This window comes from Limanda limanda, chromosome 20, assembly GCF_963576545.1.
Source record: "Limanda limanda chromosome 20, fLimLim1.1, whole genome shotgun sequence".
NCBI lineage: Eukaryota > Metazoa > Chordata > Actinopteri > Pleuronectiformes > Pleuronectidae > Limanda > Limanda limanda.
The window spans coordinates 21,559,211-21,583,198 of record NC_083655.1 but is presented as its reverse complement, the minus strand read 5'-3'; positions in this window follow the sequence as shown (position 1 = coordinate 21,583,198).

The window sequence follows — 23,988 nt, the reverse complement described above, 5'->3', positions numbered from 1 at the left end:
GAACATGTAGACTGCAGCCAGAAACTCCTGAACGCTCAGATGAATGAAGCAGTAGACTGATTTCTGGAAGATCACACACTCTCTTCTGAAGATCTCAGAACAAACTCCTGAGTACACCGAGGCCTCGTTGACATTAAGACCACACCGCTCCAGGTCTTCTTGGTAGAACATGATGTTTCCTTCCTCCAGATGTTTTAACGCCAGCCTCCCCAGCTTCAGAAGAACGTCACTGTCAGCCTCTGTCAGCTGCTGTGGAGTCGTCTCATGACCCTCACTTGTACTTGTTGTTCTTCCTCTTTGTCTGAACCAGCAGGAAGTGTGAGTACAGGTCAGTCAGGGTCTTGGGCATCTCTCCTCTCTGGTCTGTGGTCAACATGTGCTCCAGAACTGTAGCACTGATCCAGCAGAAGACTGGGATTTGACACATTATGTGGAGGCTCCTGGACGTCTTTATATGTGTGATGATTCTGCTACACAGCTCTTCATCACTGAATCTCCTCCTGAAGTACTCCTCCTTCTGGGTGTCAGTGAAGCCTCGTACTTCTGTGAGCCTTTCAACACATGCAGGAGGGATCTGATTGGCGGCCACAGGTTTGAGGTTATCAAGACAAGAGCCGAGGGAAGCAGATTCTCCTGGATGAGGGTTGTCAGTAGGGACGGGAATCGGCAGGGACCTCCCGATACGATAGTATCACGATACTTAGGTGGCGATACGATATGTATTGCGATTTCTGTGGGTATTGCGATTCTGTAAGTATTGCGATTCGATATTACGATTTCCTGGGATTTCTTTTGGTTATATTTTTTTTAAATACTGGACCATGGAAAAATGTTGAATCATACCTTCAAATACAACACAGTCAAATTCAATTAGAGCTTTACCAGTTTTATTTCAAATATTAACATTAACTTAATGACTGCCGGGCAGCCAATAGAGAAAATAAATAAGATGTGCCTTATTATTGTATAACAACTGTCAACTGCACACAAACTGACAGATTAAGAAATGTATGCCACTTAGGCTCCTTTAAACAATAAATAAAAGGTAAATTAAATAGAATGAATAAAAGTTTACTTAAAATATAAACTTTGAAATAAATAAAAAGTAGGCTATTGTTGTTTGCATGTAGGCGATGCAATGCTAGTGCTTGGATATGTTTAGATTCTTGTGCAAAAACAAGAGCTGATCAACATGCTCTGGGGTGATATTGCTCCCCCCATATATCCCCCCGGTATAAACCAATAAATATGTTTTTAAAAAATGTAAAAAAAAAAAAAAAAAAAATCGATTTGGGAGGCAGCATATCGATTTTAAAACGTCATTCACAAGGATCGCGATTTGTAACAATCGATTTTTTTTCCCCATCCCTAGTTGTCAGCAGCACGTTGACTGAAGACCTCTGTGTGACATCAGACACAAGTTTCCTGTGGTTGAAGTCCAGAAAAAGTCTGCTATCATCCAGGCCGTCAAAGATGAACAAAGGTTTACAGACAGCGAGCGTCTCTGCCGTGAGCGTCTGTAACGTTGGATGGAAAACACGGAGCAGCGTGAGAAGACTGTGCTGCTGGTTTTTCACCAGGTTCAGCTCCCTGAACGAAAGCACAGTCAGCAGATCCACATCTTGGTTTTCTAAACCCTCGGCCCAGTCCAGAGTGAACTTCTGCACCGAGAAGGTTTTTCCAATGCCAGCGACACCGTTGGTCAGGACGACTCTGATGCTGTTCTGCTGGTCAGTTAAGACTTTAAAGATGTCGTGGCACTTGATGGGAGTGTCGTGGAGGCTCTTCATCTTGGAAGACGTCTCAAGCTGCCTCACCTCATGTTGAGTATTAACCTCTTCACTTTGTCCCTCTGTGATGTAGAGCTCAGTGTAGATCCTGTTGAGGAGGGTTCTACTTCCTGTTTCATCAGTTCCTTCAGTCACATGTTCACATCGCCTCTTCAGACTGAGCTTATGTTCATCTAAAACCTCCTGCAGACCACGATCTGCTGAAAGACAAGAAACAATGTCAGAGACAGAGAATCTGATAATTTGCTGATTGTTTTCATCAGATACAGAAAATAAAAGCTTTTAACTTTGTGCTTTTATAACAATGTTAAATGTTGATGCTGTATGAAGGAACAAAATAAAACAACAAGTGCTGTCAGAAGTGGAGACATCAGCAGACACATGTACAGTGCTGCTCTGACCTGCTGTCTGAGCTCCAGCTCCTGTTTTGGATCTTTGTCCACACCAGGGACAGGAGGAGTCTCCTGAAGAACCAGACTGGTCCCAGTATGAGGTGACGCACTGTCTGCAGAACCAGTGCCCACAGCTGGTGGAGACTGGATCTTTCAGGACGTCCTGACAGGAAGCACAGCAGGACGACTGCTCCGCCTCAGAAACATGACTCCTCTCCCTCTCCCTGTGAAGACATTTCCTGATAACTCACATGTCACAGTAACAAGTTGCCATTACTTCTGTCAAGGAGGTTTTGTTTTCACCCTGTGTGTTTCTGTGTCGGTTGGTTCGTGAGTGGGATTATAAAAAACGGCAGATTACCAGTACTCTTGGTAGACGGTTGGGGGGGGGGGGGGGGGGGAAGTCTCTTACTCTGTTTGTGAGGATCCACGTTCATTACTGAAGTTTAGAGGAAGTCCTTTGGACGAGTCACTCTTCAGAGACACACAGCTGGACCCTGGAGACTCTGCTCTCAGTCTGTGGTTCTGACTTCTGCAAACACAGACATGTTTTTATTCAGAACATATCATTCACCGGTTCATTCTCTGAGGATTCAGTTTGGAGGTTCACATGTTTGTAGCAGGTCTCTTACTTTGTGTGTGAGGGTCCAGGCGCATTACTGAAGAGTATAGGAGGTTCCATGGACATGTCATTCTTCAGAGACACACAGCTGGACCCTGGAGACTCTGCTCTCAGTCTGTGGTCCCGACTTCTGCAAACACAAACATGCTTTTATTCAGAACACATCATTCATTGGTTCATTCTCTGAGGATTCAGTTTGGAGGTTCATATGTTTGTAGCAGGTATCCAGAGGTGTCAAGTAACGAAGTACAAATACTTTGTTACCTTACCTAAGTAGAAATTTTGGGTATCTTTACTTTACTGGAGTATTTATTTTTCAGACGACTTTTTACTTCTACTCCTTACATTTTCCCGCAAATATCTGTACTTTCTACTTCTTCCATTTTAAAAATAGCCTCGTTACTCCTATTTCATTTTAGCTTGTTTTCATTCCGGAGGAGAGAGGAGAGTTTGAGTTGGGTGCCCGCTGCACACGCGGGATGACGGCCAGGCCGCCACACAACCGCTCCGGAGGGTTCCGAAAAGGAGGAGAGCAAAGCCAGAGCTGTTCTCGCAGCACACGGAGGGGGGATCGGAAGAGTGGAGAAGGAGAAGTAGGCACCGCACGGTCGTTGACAGGGCTCAGACAAAGTGGAGGACACAGAAAAAGAGAGGGGGGGGCAGCACTCGCGTGCCAACCCACACAACCCCCGGCCTCGGGAGACACGCTGGCCCTGGGGCGCAGTGCAAGACCCTAAGCAACTGTGGGGGTGATTAGGGCCTACTAAAAAAATTTAGTAGCAGTTAAATGAAAGGGCTCCCAATCATCTGAGGAAGAGGACTTCTTTTCCTCCTTGAAGAAGACCGGCCCTCTTGAAACGACCCAGCAGTTGGATGCGTACCTGGGGTTCCCAGGAGACACAGTAGATCTGGGAAGTCCTTCCCAGCTGTGTGCCAGCTATCACTTAAGTTTAATACGGCAAATTCCGCTGAAGTTTGACTTTTTGCACTATTACAATACTTAATGGCAACTAGTTATCATGTCTTCCGCTCCATAATATAACATTATAGTCATTATGGCCTTTAGAAAAATGTTTTTTTGGAGGAGATGGGGTGGTGCACTATAGGACCCTGAGACGCGGCTTAAGAGTTTGTTCTTAATGGGGAAAAAATTCCCCTTACATTACTTTTACTTTTATACTTTAAGTAGTTTTGAAACAGTACTTTTACACTTTTACTTAAGTAAAAAGCTTGAGTTGATACTTCAACTTCTACAGAATTATTTTTAAACCCTAGTATCTATACTTCTACTTAAGTAATGAATGTGAATACTTTTGACACCTCTGCAGGTATCTTACTGTGTGTGTGAGGGTCCAGGTTCATTACTGAAGAGTATAGGAGGTTCCATGGACATGTCACTCTTCAGAGACAGACAAACACAGCTGCGCCCTTTTTTTTTTACATGCTTTTACTTTGAAATTGACGTGTAGCGCCGCTTAAAACTGTCAGACTCTCCTTCTGTATAAATAATAACAGTGAACTACAAAAGACTAATGTAGCCGAGCGTTTTGTTCTCTTATACAGTCAGGAAGCCTCACGAGAGATGGCTATGAATCGGGACATCACACCCGTTTCCTTCACTCTTCAAAACGTCTATCTCGACAGAACCCTTTTCCGTGAGAACCCATTTCAAAACAAGAGTCCCAACCAACACCCCGCTTATAACAGGAACTTATTGACAATACACCACTGTTCACACACATACACACACTTTAACGTGTAGTCAGATACACATAGCGTAAACACACAAACATAACACATAGTTCTTCTCCTGCTTCTCAACCTCAGAATGTTTCATACTCCTTAAAAAGGGAGTCTGCCATAGCGGACAGATGACAGGTTTTCAAACCTCTGGCTTCATGAATCACTTCATTATATTAGTTCTGAGACTCCCTCACACACACACAGCGGACAGATTAGACTAGAGGTTTTCATGCCTTTCTCACAGTTTTCTATGACCTCACTTCACTTCACACACACATAAAATAAGCACACACACGAGGCAATATGCTCATGAACTCTAGTAACCGCGACACGGCTTGCACGTCATCACGCAACGCCAGGAGGACCAAACGACGCCAGGAGGACGACCCGACGAGATCCGACCAATCCCAATCCAAGAAGAACCTCTGTCATGCCCAGTATCAATATATAAGCTTTCTGCGTACTCTGCCTCAGCGCCATTTTTCCTGTACAGGATCAGTGGACCATGCATGATCATTTGCTAGACACCGCAGTTTCCTGACCTGTGACCTCTGAATAAACCTGCTTAATTTGAACTTGAGAACGACGCCTCCTGCCTTTGATTTCCACCCGCAACAAAATGGTAGCAGAGGATGGTTTAAGACGATTGGAAGAGCGGAGTGGAGAGCAGCAAGTTGGGGAGGAGGCCGTCTCTCAGATGGCAAAAGGAACCGTCCAAAAGTGACTTGTATCGCCTTGGGAAACTGATCAAAGCAGCGCTGTACTACTAAAAAGGTAAGCAGAGCCTATTTAATTGAAATCTGCATATTGTCGTGATAGAAAACCCAAATTTTTGATCAGTAGTACTGAGGTGTATACAAGTACATATGATAAATTTAACAAAGTAATTAAAATGGTCTGAAAATGCTCTGTATTATGCAATGGTGACGGTTGTATTTTAATAAGAACGAAGACAAAACACTGTAAATACATATGCCTGCTGTCCAGGTTTGTGTTTGAGTAGTAGTTCAAATTTTACACAAATCAGGTCTCCCACTTCAAAAATAGAAACAAAGACAAAACACTGTAAATACATATGCCTGCTGTCCAGGTTTGTGTTTGAGTAGTAGTTCAAATTTTACACAAATCAGGTCTCCCACTTCAAAAATAGAAACGAAGACAAAACACTGTAAATACTTATGCCTGCTGTCCAGGTTTATGTTTGAGAAGTAGTTCAAATTTTACATAAATCAGGTCTCCCACTTCAAAAATAGAAACGAAGACAAAACACTGTAAATACATATGCCTGCTGTCCAGGTTTGTGTTTTAGTAGTAGTTCAACTTTTACACAAATCAGGTCTCCCACTTCAAAAATAGAAACGAAGACAAAACACTGTAAATACATATGCCTGCTGTCCAGGTTTGTGTTTGAGTAGTAGTTCAACTTTTACACAAATCAGGTCTCCCACTTCAAAAATAGAAACAAAGACAAAACACTGTAAATACATATGCCTGATCTCCAGGTTTGTGTTTGAGTAGTAGTTCAAATTTTACACAAATCAGGTCTCCCACTTCAAAAATAGAAACGAAGACAAAACACTGTAAATACATATGCCTGATCTCCAGGTTTGTGTTTGAGTAGTAGTTCAAATTTTACACACACACTGTAAATAACTATGCCTGATCTGCAGGTTTGTTGTGTGAGCAGTAGCTAACTCAAATTCGGTATCCCACTTAAAATTGACAATGTATATGACAATCAGTGTTGGAGCCCTGACACCACCCAGGGATGGAGGTCACGTGCCACCCGTGGATGTTTTGAGATTGAAATGTCAAGTTATATGAAGATTTTAACTGCTCTTACTGCAGCTCTCTCCAATCAGGTCTCCAGGGCCCTGGCGACTGATCCGGAGGAAGCTGCAGAACCGAAGGTAAAAGTAGGTGACTGGATAAGAGTCAAGGTTCACAAGAGAAAGTGGCCAGAACCCAGGTGGACTGGACCGTACGAAGTGAAGGAGGTTACTTCACACTCGGCCCAGGTCAAAGGTAAATCAGGCGCACCTTGGCACCACCTGACACATTGTACCCCAGCACCTTCACCTTCCCGCCCTTTGGCTGAAATAAGAACTGATTTGAATAATGCCACAGGAGCTTTACAAACCAGACACACCATTGTTTCAATTGGGCACAAATAACGGAAGGCTGTTACGAATAAGGATTTGAAAGAGGAAATTACTTATATAAAAATTATTATACTACTATTGATTATATAATATAGAGAGCATGTGAAGTAACTAGTATGAATGGAAGTGTGTGGCTGTTGGACTGAGTGACTGGTAGAAAACCTTGGGGCGCGGCCCTTTGAATCTCAAAAGAGGGAGTCCGGTCTCTGCCCGAAATTTAAAAAAAACGTTGCAGATTGCGCGCTTGGGCTGTGAATGTTCGTGTGCTTGTGTGCAGGGAGATAACTCCCAGTGTGTGTGGGAGTAGGAGTGTTTGTGTGTGTGGAAACGAGAGAAATGTCTCAAGGTCAGCTGGCTGACTGAAGACACAGAAAAAACTGACGGAGGGACAAACTGACTGGAAAACGACTTTTTCCTAAACTAGTGGGTGTTATATGCGATTGCCATCTGATAAATGTTGTATGTAAGGGTGGGAGGGGTAAATGTGTTTAGGACTTGCCAAAGAAAGATTAAGACTTGCACAGCAGAGGATGAAAAAGGGGAGGGCCAGAAGCCTTACAGCTTTCAACTGGCGTTGACATCATAAGAAGGCTTGGTGTTTGTTTATTTGTTTGTTTTTAATATTGCTTCATTCAGAAGTAAAGAATCCCAGAAGGAATTGTTAAAATTACACAAATTTGTTCTTTCAGATATTTCCAAAATATATCTTATCTATTAGAGGAAAGGAGAAATCATTTAATATCTTATTTTATTTATTACCCGACACAGGAGGGATAATAGTAGACACCAGTTTAATACTTCACAAGTTATTAATTTGATTTGTATATAAATTCAAGGATGAGTGATTAACAAAATTACATTAAGGTGTCTTTTTAAAGCCCATCTCTAAGTACAGTTATGAGCTGAATCAATCATATTAGGATGAGAATTTCTAACTTAACTTTAAACTAAATTTTGTGCTGCCTAGAATTAGATATTTCTTTGTTTTCACCTGTAGTTGCTTTAATTCCATATTCAAATCATCCATTAAGAATTCAATAGTCAAGACATGTCAAATCTATTTACAGTTGGAATTTAAACTACAAGTTTGATTCAACCCCCATGTAACTCTGGAGAGTCCTAAAATAAATATGTTTCACCATTGAAGAAGAATAAATTAAAATCCAGTTAAAGGTCAGAGGTCAAATACACTTTAACTCATAGCCGGTTTCATCTTAAATGAAATGCAGAAACCATAATACAAGGCCCTCTGGTTACACACTTATTTGAATGTCATATCTATAATTAGATTTAAATTTATTTTGGACCCTTTAACTTTCAAACTCTGGAAAGAAGGTTTTTATTTTGTTGTTTTGTTTCACCAGTTATCTTAACATCTAAGGCTCTTAATTTGAAAGGTGATGTTAAGCTCCAATTATTGTTTTTATTTCATCATGAAGGAAATTGTGGCAGAATAACTTTTAAATTGTTTGAATTGTTTCAGCTGTCAACTCTGAGACGTTTGATTGAATCTAATCTCTCACACATTTGTATTTTGTATGTGATTCCTGTTTTATCACAGGACAGTTTGACGTCAAAGCTTCTGAATTATCGTGTTATGGAGCAGTCAATGAATTTTGGAAAATGGTTTGAACTCAAATACTCAAACACTGTCTTATCTGCTGCTCATTGAAATTCAACTTGTTTAACCTTTTATTTTGAATGTTCACTGATTTGGCCGACCACACCTCAAAAGTTTTATGAAATTGTTGAATACCAAAAGAGGGTATGTATGTTTTGATTCGATTATTTTGTTTGTTTCTTTTAATTATAAATTTATATAATCTACTTTAATCTCAATTACGCATCGCAGTAAATTAATAATTTTTTGGTTTGTCTTCCTTTCAAACTCTGGGAACTGGGCTTCATGAATTCCACAACTCACTCCCATCCGGTGATAACTCCACCTCCTCCACCACGACCGACAATACGCCCTGCGCCTGGCTTGGTACAGTGCAAGCTCAAACACATGGCCTGTTGGCAAGTATTAATTCCACGAAAGGATCTTTACAAGGCTTAGATCCAGATCATTGACTCTTAAAGACTGAAAAAGCCTCACTGACAATTCTTGATAATTTTGTTCTTGGAGCAGATCTGAAAAAGCTGAAATCTGCACAGCTCGCTCCTGTACCCCTGTTTGGTCACACAGAAACAAATGGCCCTGGCCCCTTCTACTGGCAGGAAGGGTTATGTGTGTGTACTGATAGGAAGTGATTGAAAGACATTTTTTTCCAAACTGCCCCTGGTGGCTGGGTGACCAGTGCCCTCTCCACCTCTACGCACCATGACATGACATAGCTGTAGACTCTGCTCTGATGAAGGAAAACGTGCCTCATCCCCAGCTGTTCTGTGGATGCTGAACTGGGGATGGGTGCTGTGGATGCTGTGAATGCTGAAGGGGAAACTGATGCTGTGAAGCTGAAGCTGAGGAAGATGGAGATGACGACGCGACGATGATGATGAGGAGGGGGACGGGTTTGCACTGGATGGGATAAAGGTTGAGGGGAACATGAACTTGCCAGTAAGTGGTCACACCCTAAAGGGGGATTAAGAGAGAGTCTGGAGGGATTTCAAACTTTTAACTATAGTCTGTGTCTGATTGAACTCTTAAGCAATAAAGCTAGGAACAGTTTTAGTTAGATATTAGGCCTTCATACAAATGATTTTAATAACTGTTGCTGCTTAGTGTTAATAATTAACTTTTCTGATATTAAAGGCTTATTCCCTTAGATTCATTAAACTCACACAGAGATCCAGGAACTGTCCCTTCTGGGGCAAAGTCAGTATGACATTGTTTGGGTTCAGTTTGTTCCGAATGTTTACAGTCAGGTTTGTTTTGAGATTTTTTGTTTGCTGGCTGTGATTCTTTGAATCACAGCTATGTTTTGACGTTTTTGTTTTTGTGTTTTACTGAGTATTAAGTTGGGTTTGTTTTTCTGCCCTTTGCCTTCCCCGTGTTGTCCGCACCTATCAGGTGCGGAAAGGGGGATTTATTGACAATACACCACTGTTCACACACATACACACACTTTAACGTGTAGTCAGATACACATAGCGTAAACACACAAACATAACACATAGTTCTTCTCCTGCTTCTCAACCTCAGAATGTTTCATACTCCTTAAAAAGGGAGTCTGCCATAGCGGACAGATAACAGGTTTTCAAACCTCTGGCTTCATGAATCACTTCATTATATTAGTTCTGAGACTCCCTCACACACACACACAGCGGACAGATTAGACTAGAGGTTTTCATGCCTTTCTCACAGTTTTCTATGACCTCACTTCACTTCACACACACATAAAATAAGCACACACACGAGGCAATATGCTCATGAACTCTAGTAACCGCGACACGGCTTGCACGTCATCACGCAACGCCAGGAGGAGGACCAAACGACGCCAGGAGGACGACCCGACGAGATCCGACCAATCCCAATCCAAGAAGAACCTCTGTCATGCCCAGTATCAATATATAAGCTTTCTGCGTACTCTGCCTCAGCGCCATTTTTCTTGTACAGGATCAGTGGACCATGCATGATCATTTGCTAGACACCGCAGTTTCCTGACCTGTGACCTCTGAATAAACCTGCTTAATTTGAACTTGAGAACGACGCCTCCTGCCTTTGATTTCCACCCGCAACAAACTACACATCAATCCTCCATAATAAAGCCACTAACAACTGGACAAAAATGAAAACTATCCTTTGCCTATCTGTAGCATATCCCCTGAAAGATCGAGACTTTCAACTGATGTTTACTTTATGTAGGCTAAACTTGTTGTTTACTGATGTGTTTTTTTTCTTTGTCTTTTTCCGAGATAATTATCTCAGAATGCAATACGCTTCCATAGTAAAATAATATGAATGAATAATATAAATGTTGCTAATCACTCACCAGCCTCAGACTTCACGTCTCCTCCCTCTGCTCCTTGTGGTTAGAACAAGTCTGAACACTTTCCCATTCACTGGCTGCTCCTCCTCCGCTCTGCACTAATCACGGAAATCATGTGCCCCCCCCCCCCCCACACACACATACACACACAAACACACACACATTCAGGTGACTGTAACGTTTGATTGTGAAAACACGTTCTGTTATTAAACACTTGATGAACAGATGTGATGAAGATAAAAAGTGAAACTGTGCGTTAACTCTGTTAATTAGCCTTTGAAGGTGCTTTGTTCCAGACCTGCTGTTCGCATGTCTCTGGGGTTAGGGTTAGGGTTACGTCTGTCACAAGGTGTGAACTGACAAACTTAGAGTCGTGTGAACAGCAGACGGATGTTAAGAGTGCGACACTCTTGCATTTTTTACTCCCAACATCCATCATGACCGTCTCCTCAAATGGGATAGTTCCCCAGAAATGAAAATGTACTCATTATCTACTCACCCCTATGCCAATGAAGGGGTAGGTAAAGTGTTTGAGTCCACTAAACGTTTTTGGAGTTTCAGAGGTAAACCGCGTTACAGCCGAAATCCAATAAAATTGAAGAAATTAGTGACCTATCTTCAGACGTAATAAACAGAAAAAAGATAACATGCCTCCATTCTGCGCCTGTGGTTTCATCAAAGTATCTGCAAGTCCTGACATTCATATTTGACAAAAAACAAATTAATTTCTCACCGTGTTTTAAGCTTAAATGTCCACCAGAAGTGGCTAAGCTAGTGTATTTAGGCTTTCCACTACAGTCTAAAATCTGAAGATTTCAGAAAGACTGCTGTGTTCATTTCATCTCAGAGTAGCGCAAAGCTTCACTAACCAAAACAACATCAAGCCATTTTTTGTTCTGTAGTATATTAGTCGCAGTTACTCTGTCATGTATTGATGCTGATATGTTGGGTGTGTGCATACGCTATGTAGCTAAGCTAAAATTCCAGAATAATACATTAACATAAAAGTGAAAATCTAAATATTATAAATAAATCTCCAGGAACAAATGCAATATGAAGACTTTTCACAAACAAACAAGAACTTTGAGCAATAATGAATAAAACAGACATGTAAAGTATTCATAATCGGTCTGAAGCAGACAGTGACTAGCTCATGAATCTCTCTTTCTTCCACCAAATATCTACAGATCATCCACTGTGATCTGTCCTCAGGTGTGTTCATGCTGACTGTCTGGATGTGGATGGTGAGCACAGCCGCCCTCATTGCTCGCCACTAGAAAGACTTTTGTAGTGAACAGATGTGAAAAAGTGTGTTTAAGTGTGAAAATGTTAAATAATCATAGCTGAATATTGCTCCATCTTTGAATGTGTATGTGTGAGTGTACCATTGGTCTGAAAGACTTTTGTAGTGGTGAGCAATTAGGGCTGGAATGACCAGTAAATAGTTCTTCTCTCTTCATCTCCTTGTCTTTGCAGCTCCATCGAACCATGATGGTCTTGGCTGTGGTCCTAACTAGTGCAGCCTTCACTCTGCCTTTCATGTACAGGAGGGGATGGAGTAAGGTAAGTGTGTTGTGTGTTTGTGTTTGTGTATGTGCATGTGTGTGTGTGTGTGTATGTGTGTCTGTGTGTGTGTGCGTGTGTGCGCATGTGTGTGTGACCTGACACCCTCCATTTTCTCCATCTGTCTCTTCATCTGCTTAAGCGGCTCTTAGCATTTCAAAATATTTTGCTGTCTATCTTTGAGTCAGTCCCACCACACTTGTATATATATATATATATATATATATGTATATATGTATATATACCTTTGAGCAAAACCTCTTCATGGCATTTTTGTGACCTTTTTTGTCAGTGTTGTCTGAAAGAGGCTTTCAGACCAATGGTACACTCACACATACACATTCAAAGATGGAGCAATATTCAGCACACTGAAACACAATTCATTTCACAGGCAATGTGCTTTCACATGTCTTTTCCATTAACAATGAATGGTAGCTCAACACTCTGTTTGAGTCGGTATGTGTGAAATTGGATGATTCAATATTTTTTCAGCTTTGGAGTGAGTCACCTTCACAGAACATTTAGCAAATATTCTGTTATTTCCGATTTCAGGAAGACTGATAAGACATACCGTAATGATGTATTCACTATATTGTCCAGGTAGTATACTGCTCTGTGAGGTGTTACTTATGCATTTCAGTGTTTTAAACTTAAGGCTAACATGTTCACCTGAAAACACTTTCACAAAGGTAGTCATCTTAGTGGAGTATGTTATCATACAAACATTGCTTATTAGCTTTATCAAATTCTATCAATTCACTTTGATTTCTTAGTCTGTGATAGTATTGTTGTTTATTTAAACAATGCCATCAATGTATGATAATCATGATAATATGATATAACTGATATGATAAAGCTATAACTATAATGTATATTTTTTATCTTTGATAAGTTAGTCACAAGTCTTTCTTCATTAAAACTGTTTCCTTTGAGGTTGATTTGATGAAATAGAAGTAAGTAAATAAACCTTTTCTGCCGTGATTGACGTTGTGGTCAACACTGTGGGCTGCACTGGGGTACAGTGTGTGAAAGACTCAGCCGTGCTAATCACATGCTGTTCTGTTGTGTGAGTGACAGAGTGTTGAGTCCATCCAAACATTTGTTCACCCTGACTCACCACAGAGGCTGCAGTTTTCAGGATAGACACCAACAGAATAAAGACACTAATAAATATGAAAGAAATAGTATTTTATATATCACACACACACACACAGAGATGACAGAAACTAAAGATTTTGTGCAGTCAAACACAAAATATTGATTAAAGTTGTATCTGTTATCTTACGAACACAGTAGGTGACACATGTTTTACATAAGCACAGCATACTGGTTTTAGGTTTTAGTGAATTATGTTGTCTGTAGTCTGCATGCTGATGATTTTAGTTTGAATCTGGAGCCACCCCCCCTCTGCCAGTGTAAGGCAGAGTCACGGCAGCAGAAAGGGAGAGGTACTCACTCACATCTCATGTCGCTATCCCATAAACAATCTAGTTTTCATGTCAAATTGTCAAAACCATGTTTTATAAAGTAAATATGATGTCGTGGAGCTTCATGTGGAAACACATGATCGATATGTTTCTCCACATCATAGCCCGTTTTATCCATTGTTTACACTCAAGGTTAATTTAGTCACTGACTCCTGCATTGAGTGAATATTCATACTTAATTTTCTAATCTAAAATTCACATTATATCAATCAGCATGAAAAAATTGGAAATTGGCTGAAGTGGGAAACATGGAGGAAAACTATAAATATGAGAAAAACTCTATTGAATAGGGAAATGCAGTGCTGACAATTAAAGTAAAAAAAATTAGAATGGAATGCTTCACATTCTTAATTAATAGAGAAGACAGTAGCTGCATGTACAAGGCTAAAACAGACCTGACACATAAAGATCTTAATATTTTCCGCTTCTTGACTTAGATGCTGTATATTCTGTTTTGTGCAGTGGCCTCTAGGTGACTGTCTTTCCCCATCACAGGCCAATAGAACATAATGACTGAAGGGCCACCAGTGAATCATAACTCAATTATTTGAAAAGATACAGATGAAAGATGATGTGGTCCTATCCTCACTCATGTCAGAGCTTCTATTGTTCTGTTTTTATACAAACACTTTATGTACAGATAAAATGTGTAGTTATATTACTCTGTAGCTGTTAGTGGGTGAGGGATCTTCAGACCACATGCAAGTGGAAAGTTGTCTCCTCCTCTGGATCTAGTGGCTGTTGACACAGGTTAATGACATCTAGTCTGAAAAAAGAACAAATAAGATGAAACTGGCTCATGTACACATGTAAAATGTAGTTTTATTTTAAAAAAGGATTCTGCTCGTATCCCTTCATTATCAACAACTTCCACACTGTATCTAACTGAATATTGTAATTCCTACCAATGCTTTTCAGTTATTTTTAGTGAAGGATTCCAGGACATTTATGGCACTCACTTATAACATTGTAATATGTATTAAATGTGTTACAATATTATTTCCATGCATAGCTTTTTACATCAGAATTACCAGAATTAAATTGTTAGCTGCTAAATTTTACTTAAATATTTTCTTTCTAAAGTTGCATGCTGTTAATGAGAAGGTATACATCTTACTCTGTAAGTGGATTTCTGAAGTCTCAGAATGTAGTTTGAGACTTCTCAGTGAAGAGACAGCTTATGCACTTTTAACACATAACTAAAGATAAAATAATAAAATAAATAATGTTTATGTCAATAGGATGGCAATGCTTATCATGATAGTAAATGCTCTGTATTTCAATAGCGCTTAGTTTGTGCTGTTTTTAATAGAAAAATAAATATGGACATAGATACACTGTATTAATGGGTGAAATGGGAAAAATACTGTCCTCTCAATCGCTCACACACTATCGGCACAGGGTCAATTTTGGGTTCAATATTTAAGGATGCTTTGGCAAGTGGAATGGGGCAGACTGGGATCAAATCCCTGACCTTCTGTCTAATGTACCTGCTCTACTAGCGACTACTACTAACAATTTCCTGCTTCGTATTTGACCTAGTGTACTCATTGCAGTGGTGAGCACACAATGTACCTGTGCAGTAAGGAACTATTATCAACATTTCAGGTTTGACCTCCCCTTAAAGTGATCCTCCAACTGATAAACCAAAGACTTGTAAAAAACCTGGCTGATGACATTTCATTTCATTGAAATTTCATGTAATCACAACTGATAGCTATGGTTGTCAAAGAACACGAGTTTATTACATGAATACCAATTCTAAGAATACAACAGCATAAGTGATTGTAAATGAGTAGAGGCAGTTAATGTGTTTCTGATTATTTTCTTACCAGCATAGTAGAACATTTCCAGAGTGGGCAGCAGAATATCCCTGCAGCTCCTCTTCCTCTGTATTTGATCTTGTCTTCTCTTTCCTCCCAGGGTGCAGGCTCTCACCCTTCCATAGGCTGCAGCGTCATGTTCTGTCTATCATCCAACTAATAATGGCAATTCTCCGACCAGTTCCAGAGTCCCCCAGGTAAGACCTAAAACTAGATTTTAATAACTCCCTAACTTGCACATGACTGTACTGTGAAAAGCAGCAGTAGTACTTTTAAATTCACCCAGGTCCTGTCTCTTCTCCTCTCTCTCTACATTGGCAGGAGGATCAGCTTCAGATGGCTTCACTTTGGAGCAGGCACTGCTGCCCAGATACTTGCCAGTAAGACGACTAGTTAGAAAAGATTTTATTCTGGAGAAATTAAATACGATTGCTGCTCGATGATGACTTGAGGACCATGAGTTATTACTTATATATTTGAATTGTTTTGAATGGCAGTTCAATTTCAAAATATGTAATGCCAGTGTCCTAGACCTCCAGTTGTGAATGCATAGGCTACAGTAAACTGATTTTTGTCACACTCACTTGGACATTATTGAATTTAACCTGTTAAATTGTATTCTATAATTTAAGGCACCTAATTATTTAGTTAAGAAGAAACACATTTTGTGGAAAAAAACTAAAATTCAAAAGAACTGCTTGAAATTGTTTAATCAATAAAAGAAACAAAACGTGAATGACTATATGAATAATTTTTCGAAGCACAGTCTGTGCAGTAAAGCACAATGTACTGTGTGCCCCATGATCCACGTGGTTTTCTTTCACGATGCCTGAGATTGAAATTCAAGCACTGTCTGGTCCTCTCTCCCTCCCAGCAGTGTGTGTATTCCTTGGTGCTGCTCAGCAGGCACTGCTGTTACCCAGTCCCTAGTCTCCTGCGGTGCTGACTGGATGGCTGCTGTGGATCATGATGGTCGACCTGCTGCTACTAATCCACCAGTGCTGGCTCAGAGGTATACGCAATACAGACCCATATTATTGGATGAATGACATTAAACTGCTTTCAGACATGCACTTAATGGAAGGTTTGAGCCTCCTGACTTTCTCCGGCCAGTCCCCCAGTAAAACATCTGCAGAATGTCCGAAGGAGTTATTGATAATACACCACTATTCACACACATACACACACACTTTAACGTGTGGTCAGATACACATCATGTCCTTTGAGCGTAAACGCACACACATTCACACATAACAGTACGTCATACTTCTTTTCAACTTCAGATGATTCATGCTTAAACTCTGATACATGCTTCTCTGCTCCTCAACTTCAGGTGATTGTGATTCAGGTGAATGTGACTCAACACATCTCCAGCTAGTTGATTGAACATTCTCATACTCCGTATCAAACAGGGAGTCTAATACACAGCAGATTAGAGGTAGGGGAGGCTTTCTCTCACAGTGCTTTCATGAATAACTTCATTATATTAAATTCGGAGATGTCTTCTCTCCTGTGAAATTATCAGTCTTAGAATGCTTTGAGGCCGGGACACTATGACCTCACTTCACTTCACTTCACTTCACACATATACTGAGCACACACACTCAGGCAACATGCTTATGACCTCTGGTAACCATAGCAATGGTGTGCACGTACAACGTCGTCATCACGCAACGTCAGGAGGGCAGGACTGCCTTGTGAACCAGCCAACGAGGCACTGCCGCGCGTTCAAGAACCTCTGTCACGCCCAGTATCGATATAAGCTATGTGTGCACTTTGTCTCAGCGCCTTTTTTCCTTTGCAGCTTAACTGCGTAGAACTGAAGGACCATGCATGTTCATTTGCTAGACACAGCAGTTTCCTGATCTGTGACCTCTGAATAAACCTGCTTAATTTTAATTTGAGAATGACGCCTCTTGCCTTGGATTTCCACCCGCAACAGAGTCGATATGAGAATAAACAGGAGAAACTCGACACGCAATGAAACACTGTGCACTACACAGAAATCACAAAAGAAGATTTCAAGAGAGCTTGTGGAAAAAATAGCCTACGTGTTGATGTGCTGTAAACAAAAACACATGATCTCTGAAGCATAATTACTGCATAACATTTTCCTTTAGCCTGCTGCACCACCTCTCACCTGAATGCTGCAGAGATTTCTGTATTGTTGTGAACACTTCGAAGTGGAGAACCTCTTGATGCGATGCACACAGTGGCGGTTCGTCATACAGGGCGCTGGGGCGCCGCCCACCCTACAATTTTGAGATGAAAAAAAAAAAAAATGTCAAAAAACATTATATATCAAATAATTTAATAAGAAATGTACTGTTTTAAAGCGTTAAATGTGTGCCGGAGACCGTAAGCCCCTGTCAAAACCACTTAATATATTATATTTGGTAATATATTTGCCATTCATTATCACTGAGAGAGAAGCCACTCCTCCCTGTGGGCGCCGGGCAAGTGGAAGTCTATGGAAGCCAACAAAAGGGGCAGGAACATTTGAGCAAGGACAGCTTCTCAATGGCGGATGACAGTTCGAGCCATGGGCGCACTTCACTTGCGCCTACAGCCAATGAAAGGGTTTCTTATACATCATGCTGACAGGACTGTCCAATCAGAGACCTTATCACTGATCTACAGGAGCTGCATAGTTAGCAGATACTTTTAATCTGCAGGGAGGTGCAGCTCCGGTCCCGGATCACTGAGTGAGACAGGTAGAGGACAGACAGTGGACAGATAGAAGCATTGTTGTTTACTGTGTCGTGTGTGTAGTTTTATCGATCAGTAATAATCAGCTGAAATTTTTAACCACATGTTAACGTGCATGGGGACGTGCTCCTCCGGGACCGGGACCGGAGCACCTCCCGGAGCACCGGAGCACCTCCCCGGGGAGGTCCGGGACCGGGCCGGGACCGTCCCCGGGGACGTCCCGGCGACCGGAGCACCTCCCGGAGCACCGGGTGCACCTCCCTCCGGTGCTCCGGAGACCGCGACGTCCCCGGGGACCGGAGCACCTCCCGGAGCACCGGGTGCACCTCCCTCCGGTGCTCCGGAGACCGCGACGTCCCCGGGGACCGGAGCACCTCCCGGAGCACCTGGTGCACCTCCCTCCGGTGCTCCGGAGACCGCGACGTCCCCGGTGACCGGAGCACCTCCCGGAGCACCGGAGCACCTCCCCGGGGACCGGGACGTCCCCGGGGACGGACCGGAGGTCCCCCGAGCACCCCGGAGTTTTTTTTTTCTCATTGCGGTGGGCTATTTAAACCGCGCCGCCCAAGTGCGCCCCCCCCCCAAAAAAATGTCACCAGCCGCCACTGGATGCACATGTGTGAAACTCAGGACATCCTCCGTTAGTAATGTCTGAAAACAGCTTTAGCTTTCTCTTTCTATAGCTGTGCAATTTGAATCAGTTCTTAACGCCTGAGACGTGGAACAGTAGTTATTACCTGCTGCCTGCAGCGAGAGAATCAATCAATTGTTATGTTCTAAAGCATTATGACTAAGGCCCTGAAAAAGTGTGTGTGTGTGTGTGTGTGTGTGTGAGTGTGTGTTTGTGTGTGTGTGTGGTGTGTGTGTGTGTGTGGTGTGTGTGTGTGTGTGTGTGAGTGCACATCACGGTTGGGTGTTTTTATATGGGTGTGAATGAGTTAAAAGGTGAAATTGCTTGAAATATCTTCACATCTGCAGCATGTATCTTAATGAAAGACTTAACATTAACTCTTTGGGCCTCCTTCACCAACCATTCTTAAGCTGAAATTTCTTCTCAAAATACCTCTTGCGCAGTTTTTGCAAAGATTCTGAAATTCAGCCATTATAACTTCCTCTTTTTTATTGATTCCTCACTGTCACTTCTTTCAGATTTCCAAAGTCAAGAAGATGGTGTTAGTTGTGTTCCTGATAGGAAATACTGGGAGTGTGGCTGCATTTATAAAATCTATTGCAAGTTTATTATTATTAGACAAATGATCGCCATACAGGCTCTGTTGTAATAGTTGTGTGATTGAGTGTTATTAAGTCATGGCTTTATTGATGTTATTGATATTGATATTTGATAGTTGGGTGAAAATAATTAATTTGTCGAGTCTTGTGTATCATCACAGTATCCAAAACTGTTCTTAAACTATGTAACAGTGATTCTATCATTCAAATTGAACAATTTCACTCATGTATTAATTAATAGTTTCTCCTAAAGCAAGAGATTCTGCATCTGCTTTTGTTATTATGATGTTTCAATGATTACATGTAACTGCTGTTGTTCACCCTGACAAGCGCTAAAGAACTTGTTAGTGTACTGTTTTATTTCATTCATTTTTTATTGCAAATAAAAAATATATGATATATATATCGTGATTATCTTTTGTAATTCTGAGTAAATATTCATTTATTTATTATTGAAATCCCTCACTGGTCTGATCACACTGTCTTTTATGGCCCCAGAGGCCAGCTGGTCTTCATCTCACAGTGTAATTTTAAACATTTCAGATATTATCAAGAAATTATTAGAAATTCTGTTATCCTGAAAATAAAGCATAAGTACTCCTTTTGTATGATTTTTATGAACTGCTGAATTATTGTGTTGTGCAACCTATCTGCAGGTAAAATTGTCCATATTGAAAAAAAAAACTTTTCATCATCACATTTATATGTTACTCACATGCAGAGTCCAATTTAGCAGCTTTCTCCAGTGTCACTGTCTGGATAACATTTTATCTAAATACACAAGTAAACAGCATGTTGTGTAGTCCTGGGGCCATGTTGAAAAAGAAAAAAAACAGGAATAATGTCTTAATATCACCATAGTAAAAAAGAAATAATTGGTAATTTTACAAGAATAAGTTTGAAAGAGGCACATGTAGAATTTGTTAGGTTAAGTAGTGCTTAATATTTTTGGTACATCAGCACTACATTATCATAAGTATCAGACCTTTACAAATATTGTGTGAGAAACAGGAAGAGGAAATGTTTGTCCAGCCTTGGTTCTGCAATTTTTTTATTCTAATGATATAGCATTTTCTTTTTTACATTACAACTTTACTATCAGAATTTCATTTTTTCCACAAGGCTCTAATACTCCATCCTACCAAATAAAGGAAGCTAGCCAACATTCTTCTTAAACACCTTTTATTGTTGCACTTATTTCTTTAATACTTGCATGAGGAAAACAAAATGAAAATCCCCTGCATAATAAACCACAAAAATCCAGGCAGGGGCTTTTCACAGAATAATTAAACATCAGCAAGTAATCTTTGAGATTTGTAAGCTATACTTTAACCATGAAGCATACAAACATGACATGTAAAACAATGCTATTTAAGGTCAGTTATAGGAAGTAAAGTACCAAGCTCTAACTAGAAGCTTTTCAGAGTAGCTGGAAATATCAAGGCTTCGGGAATAATTATAAACATTCCTTTATTGAAAATGAGTAGATACCAGATACTAAAAAAAGTTTTGAAAATGTTTAGTTTTTTGCCATGCTATTCACACTAAAGTGAAACGTGAAAGTGAAAGAAAAACCTGCCTAAAAAAGTTCCCGTTACATAAAAGTTAAAAGAATTGAAGTATATGTAAGTGTAAGTCTCAATTTATATGAGTAAACATTCATTCATAGAACTTTTGTATAAAGAATAAAATACTTTCATGTGTTCTATATAATTTCAAGAGCATTTCAGTTGATTGGAGTCAACATTTGTGAAGTCTTATTGGTTCTCTAGCACTAAGTGCGTGGCAGTACTGTCACAAATAGCAGTGCATATTGGATTGTCCTACGTCTTACAGAATAATGTGGATTTTGTACAGATAGACTCATTCTATCTCAGATATATTCAAATGGTCTTAATTAGAGACAGGTAGGGGGACGAAGTGACAAATCTGAAATGCACATATATATTTATTCTCACTAAAACATTTATTGTAGTATATGTGTGAGTAAAGGTATGGGTATAATAGGTTCAGTATATTGTGCAGATTTTTGTTGATCCAGCTCACCCTGAAATATCATTTGCAGCAAAAAACATGTACCAAAATGCAATTAATTTACACTGAGCAATGTAGCATTGGTTTATCAATACATACAATAACATCAAAATATGTTTTCAAATCTGATTTACATTTATAACGTCCAGAAAGGTTAAGCAAAGAGTGGACTCAACAATACATTAGTCTAACATTTAGGCATCTTAGCATACAGCTGGCAAAAACTTTCGGTTTAATGTCAGCAAAAAATATAATAATAATCATCTTTTATTTAAGTAAATTCTTCTTCAAGTGAGTGTCAATACAATAGCCACATGCCATATTATATTGTGTTTTATGTTATATATTGTGTTATATTTTATATCATAAGTTTAGGGTTTATGTTATCATTCTTTTTGAACATATTGGTCATCTCGACTTTTCTGAGTAATGAAATTCAAAATCCATTGTTTTGGGTAATATATAAGTATTATCGTTTCTAAAGTGAAACAGAACCTTAATGAGGCTAATCTCTCTGCTCTTCTGGCTAAGAGAGATACTTCTGGAGTCTGAAGTTACAGGTAGGTTTGTTGTTGGTGATATTTCAAAGTAGAGGCAGGCATTGATTGGCCATCATTGCGGACCCACCCACTACAGAGGATTCCAACAATTGGTACATTGGAGTTAGAGGCTACCAAATCTTCTCCTGGCCAAAACTTCAGTCAGAGAGATTTGATTAAAGGTTTTCACTGTAACAGCTATAATGAATCCACTACACTTTCAGCCCAGCACCAAACAATTCAGTGACTAGTTTGTTATTTTATTAGTCAAATGTTTACCATAACATAACAATAAGATGCGAGATCTCATAGAGAAAAGTGCTGCAAATAGATGCACTGTATGAATGTGTGTGGATGGGTTAATTGCGCATTGAGTGGAAATCAAGACTAGAAAAGTGCTTTCTAAATACAGACCATTTATCTTAACAATATACCAATATCATAGTTATTTTCTGCTGCCCAGCGTGACCCCAATAATCAATAACACCACTTCATCTCTACCCAACAATAGCCCTTACTCCAAACAGACATCTAGTTGGCTTAAATCAAAATAACATTAATTAAGGGGCTACTCTCTGCAGAAAATCCAACAGAAAGTGCATACAATAAAGACAGTAATATAGTCACAAGAAACCTAAACTCAATTGACTTGTCTGGGTCACATTGCTTATGCCTCATATTTTTACAGTTTCAGCTGTACGTTATGATTTTTAACCACCAAAAGCTCTTTCAATATATATATATATATATATATATATATATATATATATATATATATATATATATATATATATGGCATGTGAGTACTGTTTTAAGCGTATAGAAAGCCCACCTGGGAGTAACAAATCTTTTTTTCTTCCAGTCAAAGTCTTTTTTAAGTTCTGAACTCCTGGATCTAGTCAATAGGCAAGGAATGATCGACAAAGAGGCATACAGCTATTGAATGTTATTGCATTATACATAATTACCTGGGTTTGTGTCAGTGGCTATATCATTTTAATTCCTACTAAGATGGGAGTATTATTCTATTGATACCACTTGCCACAATTTAAAATATTAGTATTGTTTTCATAATAATTCTGTTTAAATGGCAAGTGTGTGTTGGCACAGTTTTAGTCACTATTTTAATAAACATTACTTTACTCCTACAACAACAGCAGAAGCTGTAGCCTATACGAGCTGAAACCAGCAACCTTCTGATGAGTGTTGATTCAGACATGATGAGGACATGTCAGAACTGGGTGGGTTTCTAAAAATAATGTTCACCCTCTGTCCAGAATCAAGTGCTATCCATGTCCATATATCTTTAAAAACTGTTCATACTACATGATATAGTATCTTGCTATTTTTTTCCAAAAGCATGACAAAAGCAGAGATTTCAGGTTATGTCACAACATGAAACAAACAATTGCAACGCTGAATCTAACTTGAATGAGAACAACACAGACGTTCAATGCCTTTGTATGGCCAACTTTTGACTTGTTCCTCTTCAGTCATTTTTTGAAAACTCCCCTGCCTCCCAGCGTAGGGCCATGGCACTCTTGCGTCTTCCTCCTGTGAAGACTTCTGGAAACTGGGGGAAAAAACAACTGATTATTTACCAAGTTAAAAGGTTTATATGGTTTTGGGGGGCAAATTAAGATAGGGGGAACCCATAAGATGAATGAAGATTTAAATAATAAATACATGTAATCCACTTTTTTCATTAGGTCGATACATTTTAGGTATATGAGATTTCAAACAAGAAAGTGTTGGAGAATAAACTTACTCTATGATCACAGGATAAAGCAGACCGATCCATCCTGTAACCTGTTTTCATTGGTGAGGATGGAGAGGACTTGCACTTCAATGGTACATCAGCTAAAACAGTCAAACATCATCATTAGCTTAAATCTATTGACACACAAAGGTAAAAGTAGAAATAACATTCTCTGTTCAGTGTTTTGCTGACATACCCGTAGT